Raw genomic sequence first — 11,373 nt, forward strand, 5'->3', positions numbered from 1 at the left:
AGGGCAACACATAACTCCTTGAAGCTATTTATATTTTCTGAGTCTTCGTCCAGTCTACGCTGAACTTCGTAGACTTCTCTCCAAAATACTTCGACCTCCTCTCGTTTGTGTGGGTGTTCGACAGTAACTGGAGGGCCTGGGAAGAGTCGAAATGGGGCAGAGAGAAACTGTTGATTTTCTCTGAACCACCTCGCTCTCCGCTCTAGACTTGTCTTAGCGTCAGATAGTATAAGTATTCTCTCAAGAATATGCTGCCTGATGGTCAACAGCTTTGACTTGTTAAGTGTGTGATAACGGGTCTGGAGTTCGCGCGCGAACTTTCGAACCTTGGCGGTAAAATTCCTGCCAGATGTGATGTAGTCAATCACACATTTAATGTGGGACGCGTACTGTCTTGCCCAGCCTATCTTTATGGAAAGTTGATGCATTCGTCTTTTGGTCTTATGATCAGCCGTTGGTTTTGTTTTACGGTTTGCATCGGCCAAAGCTCTCGCTGCATTATACACACAATAATTGATAGCCCTGAGGTCGGATTCACCGGAAAAATGTCCACGAAGCTCGTCATACATTTCAGCCAGATCTTTAGGCTTGAAAGAAACCTTAGTGTTGATGTTTCTCCGGGTCGTAAAGCATGATGACAACAACAAACATAGTTGTAGTAAGTGCGGTTCAAAACAACAGAAAGCGCAGGGCTCCCGACAATAGGTCGGCCAACAATGCCGACCAATCTAGAGCTGGGGGAGCCAATGAAAATGGATTCAAGGCGATGGATCGGCCGGATCTCGTGACCTTTGGGTGTACGGAGCGACTGAATCACGACTTGCTAGACTGCTACGATGCGAGTGTGGCCCGTGAACGGGGTTACATGGCACGGCTGCATGCTCTGTGGTGCGAGAAACACCCGGAGCTATCGCACTTTTCGCAGCAACGTCTGCGAAACCATGCTGAACTACTCCGTAAAAGGGGCTGTGTAAGCGGAACGCCTACTCTACCACAGCTAGAACAAGCCGACAACAAAGAAAGAGAGGCGACACTAAGACCAACCGCGGGCAGGCATCCAATAGATGACGAGCGATGCTTTACGATCCGGAGAAACATCAACACCAAGGTTTCTCTCAAGCCTAAAGATCTGGCTGAAATGGATGACGAGCTTCGTGGACGTGCCGTCTCGGTACTACTCTATTGATTTGGAGTAGTTCCATGGACGAAGAACGAGCTCAGATCTCTTGGTATCGGGACAAGAAAGGCTATGCACATGAACAAAAGCATGCATCTTAAGTCTTCCGTTCCGCGACTGTACACCTCACGCCGTCAAGGGGGTCGCGGAATATTGATTCTTGAATGTCTTCACAACAAGATTATTCTGGGTATAGCACATAGAGTTGCAAATGGAAGAGATCCTCTTCTTAAAATGGTCAGGAATCACAAGGAAGTGGGCAAAGGAGCATTTCTGTACAAAGCAGCGGAGGAGGCTGCTGAAACACTCGGACTTGACTTCAGTATTAGGGGTGAGCAAAATGCATCAAATCTAATCTATCTCGAGTACTCACTCCTGAAAGCCCGGATTAAGAAAGCACAAGAGAAAAACTTTCGTGAACAGCTCCTCGATAAGAGGATGCACGGTATCTTCCATAGAAATGTGAAGGATCAGTGAATGTCTTGTGAGCTAACGTTTGCTTTCCTTAAATCGCCCGGATTGTATTCTGCTACAGAGGGTTTCATTTTTGCATGCCAAGACGGTGTCATTTACACCTTAACATACCGTCGCCACATTTTGAGCCAAGACATTCCCAATGATAGCTGCAGGGCGTGCCATGCACACCCCGAGCATTTAGCTCACATACTATCTAGTTGTCCAACACACGCGGGAACGATCTACATTCAAAGGCACAATGCGGCACTAAGAGTATTTTATTACCATCTTTGTCACTCCTACGGCATTCACCTTAATATCGCTCCTCTAAATGCTCCTAGGGAAATTGAGTCAATTGTCGAGAATGGGAAGTGACGCATATACTGGAACTTTATATTCTCGACAATTGTTTCTGTTGCTCACTCGAGGCCTGACATGGTTCTTCTTGACTTCGAGAAGCGAAACATGTTTGTTATCGAATTTTCGGCAGCAGTTGACAAAAACATCATAGCCAAGGAGAATGAAAAGAAAGAGAGGTATCGAGACCTTATAAGGGAGTTGCAACGATTGTACCCGGAATATTCTGTTAAGTTGATCGTCCTTATCATCGGCGCTCTTGGAGGTTCCAAGCTTTCACTTGCTAATGGCCTAAAAAGCATCCCTGCGAGTCAACAATATGCTAGAACACTTGCAGGAAAAATGCAGAAGGCGGTTGTCCTTGGTTTGCTCCGTGTTCTTAGGTGCACGAGGCTTTTGCTGGATCGTCATATTGATTCCTTTACAGACTGTAACCACCTATCTCACGGTCGTGAGACGTGGTTGTGGCTAAAATTTTTAGCGATTTCGCTGGAAGCGGGTGCAATTTTCCAGATTACCATCCGCTCCCGGCGAAATCCTGCGGTTGTCCTTATGACAAATTTTTAATTCTATATATATATATATATATATTTATATTTATATATATACATATATTATTAATTATAGTATTATAATTATTTTATATTATAACAGTCTTATTTATAGCTTGATCCGCATTTGAAAGAAATGAAAGAAATTGGCGATTTTGGAATTTATCTCGTTTGGATAAAAACTCATTTATTAAATAAAAAATTAGTTATTTTATTGAAAATGTAACTATTTTGTAAAAAAAGTCCTCTTTTCTAACAAACGTTTAACTACTGTGTTAAAATTTTAATTTTTTTTTTTTATTTGAAGGTTCATCTCTTTCGTTGAAAATAGATTTTTGAAACTGACAATTAAACTATACCATTTTTGGTAAAAAAATCATTTATTTCGTTAAAAATTCTTCTTTCTTTGTAGAAATTGAACTGTTTTATGGAAAGTTTATACTCTTTGATTAAAAATTACATTTGTCGGATGAATTATCAACTGTAAATATTTTTTGGTTGCAAAGTCTTTTTGTTGTAAATGCAACTATATATTAAGGTTTCATAATTATAGTTGCAAATTCAACTACTTGCCTTTAAATTAGGTTAAAAATTCAGATTTTTTGTATATAATACTCTTTTTGACTTTAAAATTAAATAATTTTGTTGAAAGTTCATGTATTTTGTTAGAAATTGGACCTTTTTTTTATAGATCATTAATTTTCTTGGACAAAAATTCATCTGATTGGTTGACAATTTAACAACTATGTTGAAAATTAATTTAAAAATTTTTTTCTTGTTCAATACAGTTTTTTATCGCAGTTTTTATCTGGAAATGGAAGTATTCCATTTTTTGTTGAAACTTTATCCTGTACATTGTATTAGTTAAAACATCAATTACACAGCCACACAAAAAAAAATGTGTGCGGATCTGGTAACAAGACACACGTATTCCTATGGATTTTGGGGCGCTGAATTCAAATTCGGTATCAAAAATCACCCATCACGTCATGGTTGAGCCATAACCTCAAAAAATGACGAAAAATCATGCACTGAGGCAAATAAATTTCAAAATATTGCCAGTGATGCAAATTTTCACTTCAAAAACATGTCGACAACTGTGAAGGATCAACCCTTGCCTGATATCAACTTATTTAACATAACTTTACCCAACAGAACCTGATCTCACCTAACCGATTACGCTGGCAACCCTGATCTTGCGTACTTTCATATTTTGACATTAATAACAGTAAATGTCTGGAGTTTCGTAACCGCTTGTTGCTAGCATTCTTCGCCTGTGTCTGTAACCAGGGCACTTCCACGTGGTGACGGAGGGCAACGGATCCACATTGGCTGAGTCCCTGGGTAAACAGAGTTCATGCCATCATGGCCGACACAGGTAAAAAGCGTATTACGATGCAGGGGAAAAACCCCCGTATCGGCGTCTGGTCAGGGTGGGAAAGCGGTCTCTCCAACGTCGTCATCATGCAACCGTAGCTCTTCATCAATGGATCACTTGGTTGGTGTAGAGTCTCATGCTACAAGGAAAAAAACCGCGAGCATTTCTCAATCGCATGCCTGCAAGAATAGCTCAGATTCATTCGGTTACATTTGCAGTAAATATGAAGTGAGCAGTTTGCGAAAATCAATCGACGAGGAAGTGAAAAGTTTTTACGAAAAGTGTTTTGACCTTAAATTGCTGCACCAAGAAACAAAATGGGTTCCTCACGTCATTGGAAATTCCTGCAGACTTATGTTGTATCGTCTAAAAAATTTAAACAACGAAAAGTACCGCAATTACTCTACACCAACCACATGGAAAAAACCCATTATTGCGAAGGACTGCTACTTTTGCATGAATTCCGTCAAAGGGTTCGACGCCAGAAATAAAAATAACTTTTCGTACATTAATGTGTGCACAGTCACAAGAGCAATTGAAATCAATAAAAATACACGCCAGATTGATTTAAGCGCTTTAGAAGATGATAGAATGGAAGTTCAAAGTCAACGTCGTGGAGACGCTAGTGAAACCAGTGATTGAACAGAAAATAGTTCTGATGATTCCGATGAAAACAACTAAAAAGATGACGAATATGGCGTGCATAAAATGAAACTGAAGGTTCCAATATTAGTGTTGCAACTATAACTGAATGATTTTATTAGAGATCTTGGATTACCGAAAGACGACGCTGAATTTGCCGCTTCATTTCTAAAAAGAAGAAATCTTCTACAGCCAAAGACAAAAGTTTCATTCTATCGCGACAGGGACAAAGAATTCAGAACGTTTTTCGTTAAAGACGAAGAGACGTGTTTAGTGTACTGCACTGGCGTTAACGGACTAATGAATCACTTGAAGAAAAATGTGTACAGAGACGAAGAATGGCGACGTTTCATTGATTCGTCAAAACGCAGCATTAAGGCTGTTTTACTGCATAACACGAATACTTACGCTCCTATCCCTATAGCTCACTCAACGCTCATTAAAAAAGAATGTAACAATGTTAAAATGCTTCTTGAAAAAGTTAATTACACGAATCACAGATGGCAAATATGTGGTGATCTCAAAATCATAACAATGATATTAGGCCAACAATCGGGTTTCACGAGAGAGCCATGCTTTATATGCCTGTGGAATAGCAGAGATCGAGCCAATCATTACAGCAAAAAACATTGGCCTTCAAGAGATTCATTCAAACCTAGTTCTCATAATATCCTCAACCAAAGCCTCGTTTATCCAGAAAAATTTTTACTAATAACCCTCCACATAAAGCTTGGGCTTATGAAGCAATTTGTCAAGGCGTTAGATAAAGATGGACAATGCTATAAGTATATATCCCTTAAATTCCCTAATGTTTCAGACGCTAAATTGAAAGAAGGAGTCTTTGATGGACCACAGATTCGAATAGTGACAAATTTTCTCGGTAACAAAAAAAGTCCAGACTACAAGAATATTGTTGCGAAAATGATAAGAAACTACAAAAAGTTAGGCTGCTTGATGAATTTAAAACTTCACTTTCTAGATTCCCCTTTGGATAAGTTTCCACAAAATCTCGGTGATTTCAGCGAAGAACAAGGGGAACATTTTCATCAAGTACTAGGCAGTCTGATAATTCCCTGAAAAATGAAACACGGAGACGTTTTTTTGGCCAAAGTCGGTTTTATTTTTCAACATACTCTCCTTTTAGGTCGATACAGCGAGTCCAACGATTTTCTGACTTTTTGATACCGTCCGAAAAGTACTCGATCGGAAGGTCTCGAAAATACGCCTCAGTTTCAGCTATGAGCTCCTCATTTGAGTAAAAGCGCTTACCGGTGAGCCATCTCTTCAGGTTAGGGAACAAGTAATAGTCGCTGGCGGCCAGGTCTGGTGAATACGGTGGCTGAGGAACCAATTCGAAGCCGATTTCATGCAATTTTGTTTGTGCAACTAAGCATGAATGAACAGGCGCGTTCCAATGATATGTCTACAGCATTAGCTACCTCTCTCAATTTCACATTGGGATCATTCAACATCATATCATGGATTTTTTCAACATTTTCTGGTGTAGTGATCTCTTTTGGGCGCTCAGATCGTTCAGCATCAACTGTGCTCGTACGGCCACAACGAAACTCGGTAAATCACTTATGAATCGTTCCAATCGACGTAAGCGTAACCCTTTGCATCGTTCCTGCGAAGAAAAAAGGACACGTTATAGCAGGCAGAAAATAGACTGAAGTAGGTAATTACGATAAAGAGCAAGATAAAATCTAAACACGAAAGATAGTATAAATATATCCCTCAAGTCCAAGAAAAGCAGAGAGAAAAAAATTTTGAATAAAACTCTTATTCATTTTTATGTTTAAGTTACAGTTCTACATTTTATTTGATACAAACATTGTCAGGTTAATTGAAATGGGTTTAATTCTACTTGTAGTTCTAAGTTTTTTCAAATGAGTAATGAGCTGCTAAATTTTTAACCACCTGTAGTACAATGAAATGAATTTTATTGTGTTACAACGGGAACACTTAAGTTAAGTTGTGTTGCGTTAAGCAAAATTTTGTTAGGTTCTGTTAAGTTAGATTCATTTGTAGGTTAAGATCAAGTTAACCTATTAAATATAGCACACATTTAAGACTGAGAACCGTACACTTACATAGCTACACGTATGGTTGAATTTTATTCGGCTATGTTAGGTTAGGTCAGGTTTTGTTAGGTTAGGATAGGTTAAACCTCTATGTATGTTAAGCCGAAGCTGAATGAAACGGTACCGCAAAGACAACGGGACAACACAATGAGTTTAATTGTGTTACGTGAAGTTAAGTTAGATTAGGGTAGCTTAGGTAAGGTTTTTTTAGGTTAGAATAGGTTTGTCCTGTTTTCTGGTTAAGCCCGAGCTAATTCAAACGGTACCGCAAACACGACGGGACAACACAATCAGTTTAATTGTGTTTCGTGAGGTTAGGTTAGGTTAGTGCAAGATTTTTCGTCTTTGAAATAAAATGTTTTTTTTTTTAATTTAATTTAAGGTATTAAAAATTGAAAAATAATTTATTTTACAAGAGGATTCTGAATCCATTCAAAATTAAAGAATTAATAGATATTTGTTTATAAAATTATTTTCAATTATGACTTCAAATATTATTTGAATCCAAAAAATTTTATTTTTAACCCATTCAATTTGAAATTTTTAATAAAAAAAAAAGAAAATTTCGTTAATTATCAGCGAAATTTGACCGTTTATTTAAAACAGTCCATTACAAACAATTATTAAAAACTATACAAATTTGAACAGAATGGTTCGAAATAGAAAGTCTGGAATTGTTAAACTTGTAATGAGCTAAATTTTAAGTTTGAACGCTACAATTTTAATTTAAAAAAAAGGTTAAAAATTAACTTAAAACTTGAAATTATTTCAAATAATTGGAGGTTTCAGCCAAAAATTGAATAGTTTAATTTCCAGATAAAAACGATTCATTTTTAATCAATCCTAGAATAGTTACATTTTGAGATTTAAAAAAAAAAGAACCGCTGCACAGTGGTCTGGAATAGGAATTTACTGTTCATAATTGCCCACAGGTCGTATTTCTTAACAGATTTAACCATTTTTTGTTTAGAAATACTTAGCAATTAATTTTTAAGAGAATTGTCGTTTGCTTTTCTTATTTTTTTTTCACAGAGCAACAATATATAAACAAATATAGTGACAAAATTGACCATTTTAGCTTTGTGAATTTTTATCTCAAGAAAAAATACAGATAGAAACTCACTATCAGCCGGAATTATTGCACATGCATTCATAGAACATAATTAATTTCAATAATATGTAACTTAATTATTATAAACAATTTCTATAAACAAATTCTTTATAAACGAGTTTTTCTCATAGCTGAATTGATTTTTCTGAACAAAAGTGATTCACAATTGTCTTTAAAGCCATTTATATACTTTAAGCTTTATCAAATATAAACAATATAGATTGTTTATAACAATTTAGTTAAACAAGTCTCCTAATCGGCCGTTTCCTCGTAAAAAAAAAAATGTTTTTTTCTTCAATAATTATTAGAGTGACATTTATTGCGGTGACTAACCAACGAAATTAAATAAAGAATAATTTTCACGATTGTTATAAAAAATTTTTTCAACAAAACTATGATCAGTTATTCCAAAATTGGATATGGGACATTAAATAATAATTTGCGTAATTGTTAATAACAATTTCTGTAGCAAACTGTCCATAGCAATAACGCTGTACTTGCGTTTTTAGAAGTCACCTGTCTTTCATTTGTTTTATGCAACTTTCTGGAAAATAAATGAGGAACAAGTGAAGATAAGGTGCAATAACGCTGGACTTGCGTATTCAGAAGTCACTTATGTTTCATTTGTTTTGTACGTAACTTCATGAAAAACAAATGAAGAACAAGTGACTCTCAACTAAAAAGTACAGTTCCAGGTTCATCGCTAGGTGGGTATCTCTCGCTTGCGCTCTCGCAAGAGAAATCATAATTTTCGTTAATATAACTGAGAGAGGCTGCGTTGAAATTATCTTTATATAATTTGCTTTTGGCGTCATTTTAAAATATCTTCTGCAGTTTTGTACATTTCAATTGTTTGTATTATTATTTCTAATAAAAAATGGATACTCTCAAGGTAGGTAAGAAGGTCCTTTGTGATTTTCTTACTGCCAATGAGAGTACTGACGTGCAAGGTTTGTTAAGTTTCATGCAAACTGAGTACAATCTTGATCCTGGGCATCTAGAAATAGTAGCTAATCATTTGAATTTGTATTTTTTACCTAGAGGTTCGAAAAATGGCTAAAAACTGACTTCGTTTTTACTTTTTCGGGGATAAAATCAAAAGGAGGAAGAAAAAGTTCGGATACAAAATTCAAAGATGGTTCTGCTGCGACAAAGAGACGAGAATTAATGTCCATTGAAGAGAGTTATACGGCTGCTGAGATACCGGATGCATTTTTGCGAAGTTTACGAAAGAGTGGAAGAAAAAAAATTGAAATATGGCATCGATAAACTGTCAACTGATGCAAAATACAATCAGAAGTCTAATAACAACGATTTGACCGATGACTCTTTTTTCACAGCATTAATAGTGCCAATATGGTTGAGGGTAAAGCACACGGGAGAAACAGTTTGGACGAGTCCTCATAGTTCCTCGCCAAAACGTTGTATACCTATCATGATTAAATATGCAAAGGAAACAAAGGAATTAACGAAATCGGAAATCAAAAATATTAAGACACAAGTTCAGAAGCTTAGACCCACAATAATTACTACGACTAATGGTGTGTATATAGTGACAACAGAAATAAAGCTAACTATGTTGGATGGAAAAGTTTGTACAGCTCTCACTGACACTCCATCATCTTCTACTTGCTACATTTGCAAAGCGACACCAATCACAAATGAATGATCTAGAGCGTGTAAAGCAGAAGGAAGAAATTGTATCCAGCTTAGAATTTGGTCTTTCTACTTTGCATGCCTAAATTAGGTTCATGGAGCGTATACTAAATATTGCTTATCGGTTGCAAATCTGCAAATGGAGCATATGCAAGAAAGAGGATAAAGTAACGATGAAAGAAGCTAAGAAAAGAATTTGCAACGAATTTCAAAAGAAGATGGGGTTAATAATTGATCAACCAAGTCAAGGATTGTGTGTGGTAATACGGCTCGTAGGTTTTTCTCGAATGTTGATCAAGTGTCAGAAATAACTGGAGTAAATAAAGAACTCATTAAAATATTCAGAAACATACTACAAAAGTTAGTTAGTAGCAGAAAAATTCCTCCTCTATTTTTCAACGAGTATGCTTTCAGGACAGCAAAACTGTATGTGAGCTTATATCCATGGTACTACATGCCTTCTTCAGTTCATAAAATACTGCTACATGGGGGAAAAGTTTTGGATAATTTTATGCTGCCAATTGGCATGTATTCCGAAGAAGCTTCTGAAGCCAGGAGAAGGATATCAAGTACATTCGACAGTTCAACACACGAAAAATCTCTCGAGTGCATACTATGCACGACCTAATTCACAAACTCCTTGAGTCCTCAGATCTTTTCATTGCATCCTTGAAGCCTAAATGGGAAAAAGTTGAAGTTGAACTTGATCAAGAACTCGATGAACTAATAGAAGAATTCGAATCTAAAAATAATTCGAGTTCTGAATCGTAATTTATTTATTTTAAGTTTTTTATACTAATCTCATTATTATTATAAGTATCAATTTTTTCATTGGTTCAATAACACAAATGAGATTATCACAAAAATGATTGAAGAAAAAATAACTTTTTTCTACGACCAACCGCAGATTGTCACGTGTTTTTTTAAAATTGTTATTAAAAATTACGCAAATTATTATTTAATGTCCCATATCCAAGTTTGGAATCACTGTTAGTTTACTGTCGGATAATTTCAGTGGAAAACCGTCCTTTTTGCATGTAAACAAATAAATCATAGTTTTGTTAAGAAAATTGTTTATAACAACCATATAAATTATTCTTTATTTAATTTTGTTGGTTAGTCATCGCTATAAATGACACTCTAATAATTATTAAAGAAAAAAACATTTTTTTCTACGAGGAAACGGCCAATTAGGAGACTTGTTTAACTAAATTGTTATAAACAATCTATATTGTTTATATTTGATAAAGCTTAAAGTATATAAAGGGCTTTAAAGACAATTGTAAATCAAATTTGTTCAGATAAATCCATTCAGCAATGAGAAAAACTCGTTTATAAAGAATTTGTTAATGGAAATGTTTATCAAAACAATAGTTGTTAACTCATGCTAATTTTTTTGTTACAAATTATGACTCTCATGAAAAATATTAGCAAACCACAATTCTCTTAAAAATTAATTGCTGAGTATTTCTGAAAAAAAGAACTTTTACATCGGTTAAGAAATATGATCTGTGGGCGATTATGAACAGTAAATTCCTATTCCAGACCACTGTGCGCCGAAGTGTTTTGACCGGCAATCGTGCACCTTCGAGTTTTAAAATTTAGAAGAGGAGAAATGGGTTGCGCGCGCAATCCAGTCATTTACTCTCGTTTCAGATCTGGGATCACTGGTTAGGGAGCATCTGATGTCACGGCATAGTGGTAGTCGAGAGGTTGATATGGGAACATACGAGTACATTGCTCCACCGCTCGAACCGGCCGCCCCAAGAGTGTCTCTGGTCGATAGAAGGTCGCGCGTTTATATCGTCCCAGCCCAGGGCAGATATAATTGTAAAATTTTAAATAAAAAAATTAAATTCTCATCCAAAAAGCTAAATTGTATACTAAAAAAAGGCATTTCTAATAAAATGCATGAACCTTACACAAAAGAAATTTATTTTCCATGAAGACTAATTTTCTGA

General features: G+C 36.1%; 1 protein-coding gene and 1 long non-coding RNA gene across 10 annotated transcripts in view; one reads left to right on the plus strand and one right to left on the minus strand.

Moving 5' to 3' along the window:
* Positions 1–11,373, plus strand: part of LOC117175901 (cytochrome P450 315a1, mitochondrial-like) — a 584,936-nt gene that overhangs the window by 427,193 nt on the left and 146,370 nt on the right. The window lies entirely within an intron of this gene.
* The window catches only part of LOC117175951, an 80,760-nt gene continuing 75,529 nt past the window's right edge, over positions 6,143–11,373 (minus strand). The window contains exon 8 of the long non-coding RNA XR_004467554.1: positions 6,143–6,188. This is a non-coding gene — a long non-coding RNA (uncharacterized LOC117175951). The remainder of the gene's footprint in view (positions 6,189–11,373) is intronic.

This window comes from Belonocnema kinseyi, chromosome 1, assembly GCF_010883055.1.
Source record: "Belonocnema kinseyi isolate 2016_QV_RU_SX_M_011 chromosome 1, B_treatae_v1, whole genome shotgun sequence".
Classification (NCBI taxonomy): Eukaryota; Metazoa; Arthropoda; class Insecta; order Hymenoptera; family Cynipidae; genus Belonocnema; species Belonocnema kinseyi.